Here is a 7,178-nt window from a genome sequence, read left to right on the forward strand (position 1 = left end):
GAACCTTGTACTGTAACTTGACTCCATTGAGCCCCATGCAAAGACCAGACTATCCTTGGATGGGGTGCAGCTGGGTCCTAGAACAATAGTCACTGTTATCTACAAACAAGTATTTATTAAGTGAATTTTACATACAGGGCTTTCAGTCTGGAATAATAAATGGGTTTTTTTTTTGACACAGGACAATATGGATGAATAGCTAATCACAACAAGCCTTGGATCAAGTTAAATTTTAAAAGTCTAGCTCTTCCTTGTATCTGGCTCCAAGCTAAAAATGGTGCCTACTTTTTATCAACCACTCATTTCAACCTTGAAAGAGGGTGGCATTGCCCTAACTGATGACAGGAAATTGAGGTTGAGATAAATTAACTAAACTAATGTCACTCAGCCAGCAAATAGCCAAATTGGGATTGGGGCTCTATCTGTGAGAAAAGCTGATGGTATTTCCACTACCTCATGCCACTTTCCAAACAAGACGTGGAATGCATCCATCTCTGAGAATCATAGGATTTTAGAGGTGATAAAGATTTTAGGGATTATCTCATGATCCTCTTTGATGAATCAAATGCCCCTCAAATTCTTGTGCCCTGAAACAAATTCATGATCATCTTCCACAAATCTGGTCTTCTTCTAGGGTTCCCAGTCTATAAATAACATCACCATCCATTGGGTCATTCCATCCAGAAACCAAGGGCCCATTCTTGAGGAAATGATCTCTTTCAATTTTAAAACCAACTCATCACCAAGTGCTGTCAAAAGTCTCTCTTAAATATCTCTTCCTTCCGTCTATCTAGTACAGGCAACCATCATCTCTTGACTGGCCTACTACAACAGCTTGACCTGTTTCCACTCTTGGTCTTCTACTCCAAGTTCTCCACCAATCTTTTTCCAACTCAAATCTGACGGTGCTCCATCCTCTCACCATACACCTACCTCTGCAAACTTATCTCACTGCCCTTGCTCCCTTGACCCCTTGCTGTTCATCCTCCAATCCCATGCATTTGCCTTGCTTCATCCCCTGCACATTCCGTTTGCTCTACATTAGTTCATCACATCTCACTTCAGGACTTGCTTCCTCCCTGAATGGCTCAAATCCCTTCCACGCACTCAGACTGCCATTTATTTCTGGCTATTGCAATTTTACTGTATCAGAGTCACTTGATGAATGCTCTTCTTTCTCAATTGACTCAAAGCCCTGTGAATGACATGTGTCACCTCTCTTTGTTCACTTTTTTTTAAATTAATTTCTTTATTTATTATTTATTTTTGGCTGTGTTGGGTCTTCGTTCCTGCGCCTGGGCTTTCTCTAGTTGCGTCGAGCGGAGGCCACTCTTTGTTGTGGTGCACAGGCTTCTCATTGCAGTGGCTTCTCTTGTTGCAGAGCACGGGCTCTGGGCACACGGACTTCAGTAGTTGTGGCACGCGGGCTCAGTATTTGTGTCTCGCGGGCTCTAGAGCGCAGGCTCAGTAGCTGTGGCACATGGGCTTAGTTGCTCCGCGGCATGTGGGATCTTCCCGGACCAGGGCTCGAACCCGTGTCCCCTGCACTGGCAGGCGGATTCTTAACCACTGCGCCACCAGGGAAGCCCTCCTTGTTCACTTTTGAATCCTCAGAATTTACCAGAGTTCAAGCTATATGGTAGGTGTTCAATAAATATTAATCGAATAAATCCTCCCTCTCCATTTCATAGATCATAAAATTGGGTCCCTTTGAGGGTTAGTAAATCTCTCAAGGCACACAGCTGGTTAGTGGCAGAACTGGAACTGAAACACACCATGTCCCCACTCCAGTTTCAGTGTCCTGCCCCCTTTGTGCCCCATTCCCCCCGTCAACACACACACTTCTGCTCTACCCTTCTTTCTCTTCTTGTGCCCCATCACCTGATGACACATGTGTACACTAGCTGTATTTAGAAGGCACAGCACAGTCATTTTTTCACAGGACAAAGATGGCGAAGACCGAAGGGCTCTGTCCTCAAAGTCACAGTTACAATAAACAACTCCAGCTTCAAAAATGAATCCTCAATAACTCCCTCTATCCAGGCCTTTCTTCATCTTTTCAGGAGGAGGATTTTACCAACCTGTCACTATCCAATCAATTATTGGCTTCAACAGGGAGGGAGATGATAAGTGTGTCCTTCTAGCACACAGTGGAAATTGAAATAAATCAAATTAGTTTGAAGGAGCACTTCAGTGCCATCGTGATATGCACTAGATGCAGAGATGAAAGATGGAAAGATGGATGAATGATGACGGTTATTTTCAGTCTAGTTTTAGGTTGGAGGTGATTTTCTGAGATTTGTTTTATCATTAAAATTCCATACACTGATGAGACCCAACTGCTTTACTCCTTAAATACTTCCAGACACACACACACACACACACACACACACACACATGCACAGCTCCATAACAGGTAGATAAAAGGTTACAAAGGTTGCAAACAAATTGGTACTAGCTTCTTTATTTCTACTTCAGTTTTGGTGACTCTGTAAGGTGGGATCTTTTATTCAGTGTAAAATATGTCACCAGAATGACCAAGATCCATTTGGGTGACTTGTGGTGAATGGTGGCTTGCAATGAATACTTGGAGTTACACAAATACAATTTCTGTCCACAGGCTATCCCTCTCAATGAATTATCCAATGCTCCAACACCTAGACCTGCCTTATGGATCTCCCCTGCATGTATTAGGAAGATCATAAGCATGTGGCCCCTGTTTCTAATTAATATGGCACTTCCAAATATTTCAGAAGAAAGCTGTCAGGACATTATTAAAAAATAGCGACTGTGTTTCCAACAACTGAAGTGAAACTAGAGAGAAAATACGTCAGCAGCTGTTTAATAATAGTTTGTATAATAAAATATTCATATCATCATATATTTCCCATCATAGAGGATGGATCATAATGTCATTTTAATATTTTTCCGACTAAAGTAAAATTTTAATTAAGGCGAAAGATATATCGCCTAAGGAAAGCTAAACTGTTTAAAATTATTAACTGCTTGAATACTTGTTGCTATACTACAAGCTGCTATAAAAGAAAAGAAATTAAGTACTCCAGGGATTAAGGCAATTTTGAAAGCTGCACCCTTCTCCTTTTAGCTACGCCTAACTGAGCCATAACTATTTTTCTCCACTCAGCCAGACTCCAGTTTTGTGGCTTTTTTAATAACCTGGCTTTCCAAGGCCCAGCTCCTGAGAGGCTTTTCATTTCGGCCGCACTACCTGCGAGCAAATTTCTTCCAGTTGTTCAACAGCCGAATGCCTCCCTTTCTGGGTTGCTGAAGCATTTCATTGCAGTGTCATTGACAGGGTGGTGTTCTGTTACAGTGGAATCAATAGCCCAGTGCTTTCCAGCACACCCATTAGCTTGTCCATCAGGGCCCGGGGGAGGTAGTGTAAATCCCAGAATACCAGGGGCCAGGACTTTGCACACAGAGGAATGCAAGCAGCCCCTGTGGTTGTCCACCACCTGTTGCTCCACGACATGTGTGAAGTGAATTAACTTTTTTGCTGAAACATGCCCGAAAGGTCAACTGCCATGGAAGCCTGAAGCTTTTGGAATATTTTAACTCATGACCCCAAAAAATCCCCCTCTCCTGATTTGGTCCTGGTACTGGGACCCAAAGGGAATGGATTCTTTGAGAAGCTAAGTTGGACAAACAGCTTGGTCCTGGAAGCAGTCAGGAAGGTCACGGGCATGGGCGGGGGGAGATGAGTTTCTTCTTTTATTTTTCAAAGTGCACGGTCTGCCTGCTTCTTGATTACACATTAATAGAAAACACTTTCCATAGTTAATGTGAGCATGCTGTGGGTTTCCCTGTTTGTGTGTGTGTGTGTGTGTGTGTGTGTGTGTGTGTGTGTGTATTTCTTGCAGACTCCTAAGAGAACTCTGATAACTGAGGAGTCAAAAGGTTGTATTTTCCTCATCCAAAAGTTGGACACACTAGATAGTGAAATATATTTCAAGAAAGAAATACAAAATGATGATGCTTACCAGCTTGGTCCACACACCAAAAAGGAGTGTGAGTATTTAGAGCTAATAGGGGATTAGATAATTACTGTCTATCAGGAAAGGATCACAAAGGGATGTTCCTTTTATGTAAAAAAAAAAAAAGCTTCCAATTCCACTGTGGAAAGCTGTGAAATCAACCACTTCAAGTGTCAGTGATGCCTTCCAGTCAACCTCAGGAAATCTTTTTACAGATATTTATTATCCAAAACCATGTCACCCCAGACCACAAAAGGAAATTCTGTGCTTAGTACATAAAGGCTCCACGGTCTGAGAAAGGTTTGCTTTCAGCACTTGGAGTTTTCTCTCAAAACCTCCATAAACTCACCACAAACCACAATGTAAACCAGCACACTTCAGATATGACTGTTTACCTAATTCCACCAAATTAATTCACCGATTTTAAAAGGGATTTCTGACTAATGATGCAAACGAAAGCTCCAAAGCCATGAGAACACTCTGAATTCAAAGGTTGGCAGGGAAATATTAATCATTTGAAAAAAAAACACATGAGGAAAACACTGAATCCTACTGTGCCACATGTAATTTCTTTAGAGTTTAACTTAATTTGGTTGGAGGAATACGTTCGTTTCAGAATAAAGAATGTATGTAGCACCCCAAGTCCATTTCCCTGAAGGGAAAAAAAATAGGGTGTATTCTATTTTAAATTGCTTGGTGGCTAGTCTTTCTTCTAGTCTATTTGTATACTTGCTAGAAGTTTAATTCTTATTGATTTTTTAAAATGTGAATATTTCATTTGTCGCCTCCCCACTAAGTTTGGTCAGTTTGTTTCATTCCATGTGCATTTCCTGACAACCAACATGCCCACCACTGTAGCTGACAGTGTGGTATACAGGGATACAGATAAAACTCAAAGAAAATCAAGTACCTGGTCTGTGGACTCCAACCTTGTAAAGTCAGCAACACGCCAAGCCATGTATAGTTTGGGAACAGAAACGCATTCCCAGTGGGTAATGAACACAACAACACCATTAGGCATAACTGTGTGTTGAATTTTTCAAAAGTATATTACCCTCCTTCTTTTCTACAAGCAAAATTTTCTAACCTTGCACATGTTTTCAGAAAAAGATTTGGTGATGTGAAATCAAACACAGCTTCACACTTTGACAAAATGGCAAGCACTGGGGAGCTGGTCATCATTTTTCCCTCAAGGGGTCAACTGTTGTTAATACCTGTTTTTTCCCAAACCCCACAGCTACCCTTAGCAAATGAATTCAAGAGCTGTTACTCGTAACAACTTAAAACTTACGCCATTAAAAAAAATTAGAAATACACAAAGAAGAATGATTCATTTTTCCATTGATTTCTTCTCCAAGAATTTTCACTAGCCCCTCCCAGATCCACCCACACTACTTTCTGGTTCCAAAGTGGACAAGTGATGTACATGATGTAGACAGATACATGCATGGACTTGAGAGCTGAAAACGTTTAGAAGCAACCCAGAACAATATTTGAAATTTCCTTATCAACATTCTGTTTAAATTTCTGTTTTCCATTCAAAGTATCTAGCTGCGTAAATGACAGTCTACTTAGTACTTTAGAGTAACCACTACTCTGTGTGAGTATAAATTTGTTTTGTGTCACAAGTACATGTAAATAGTTGTTCTTGACGTCTCCTAGAAGGGGCCTATAGTGAATTCTTACAGAGGAAGAATCCTCTGAAGTCTTAGCATAAACGGTTAGACTTCACTGTAAATTTTCAAGTAATGTGTTTTTTTCAGCAGTTTTTTTTCTTCATGTTCTTTTTTTTAAACTTTTTTTTTATATTGGAGTATAGTTGATTAACAATGTTGTGTTTGTTTCAGGAGTACAGAAAAGTGGTTCAGTTACACATATACATGACACATATACATATACATGTACATGTATATACATATACATGTATATACATGTATTATACATATACATGTACCTATTCTTTTCCAAATTATTTTCCCATTTGAGTTGTTATGTAATACTGAGCAGAGTTCCCTGTGCAATACAGTAGTTCCTTGTTGGTTACCCATTTTAATTATAGCAGTGTACAGAGTGAAGTCAGAAAGAGAAAAACGAGTACCGTATGCTAACGCATATATATGGAACCTAAAAAAAAAAAAAAGGTACTGACAAACCTAGTTTCAGAGTAGGAATAAAGATGTAGACATAGAGAATGGACTTGAGTACATGGGGTAGGAAGGGGAAGCTGGGGAGAAGTGAGAGTAGCATCGACATGTATACAATACCGAAGTAAAATAGTTAGCTAGGTTGAAGCAGCATAGCACAGGGAGATCAGCTCAGTGCTTTGTGATGACCTAGAGGGGTGGGATAGGGAGGGTGGGAGGGAGGCTCAAGAGGGAGGGGATATGGGGACATATGTAGGCATATGGCTGATTCTCTTTGATATACAACAGAAACTAACACAGTATTGTGAAGAAATTATACTCCAATAAAGATCTATTAAATAAATAAATAAAGCAGTGTACATATGTCAATCTATTCCCCCATCCTTCCCCCCGGTAACCATAAGTTCATTCTCTAAGTCTGTGAGTCTTTTTCTGTTTTGTAAATGAGTTCTACCATATGATCCTGCTATCCCACTCCTGAGCATATATCCTGAGAAAAGCATGGTCTAACAGGATACATGCACCCCAATAGTCATTGCAGTACTGTTTACAATAGCCAAGACATGGAAATAACCTAAATGTCCATAGGGAATGGATTAAGAAGATGTGGTACACATATACAATGGAATATTACTCAGCTGTTAAGAAGAATGAAATAATGCCATTTGCAGCAACATGGCTGGACCTAGAGATTGTCATACTGAATGAATTAAGTCAGACAGAGAAAGAGAAATATCATATGATATTACTGAAATGCAGAATCTGAAAAGAAACAATACAAATCAAGCAATGTTTTAACTACTCCCTGCTGCCTAGTGCCTGCTTACTGTGCACCTTGGCCAAAGCTTGCTCCACTCACTGCCTGTGCCCATGATAGCCCTTTTTGCAGCAGCCCACACCCAAAAATATACTCCTTTGCAAACGGACAAACTTCTCTTGTGTATGTCCAGCTGGACCCTCCAAGATTGAATAAACTCACAACAAGCTCTGAAAGAAAAGTTCTAATGATGCTGTTCTCACCTAAACTTCTGACGTTGCT

This window comes from Mesoplodon densirostris, chromosome 4 (genome assembly GCF_025265405.1).
Source record: "Mesoplodon densirostris isolate mMesDen1 chromosome 4, mMesDen1 primary haplotype, whole genome shotgun sequence".
NCBI lineage: Eukaryota > Metazoa > Chordata > Mammalia > Artiodactyla > Ziphiidae > Mesoplodon > Mesoplodon densirostris.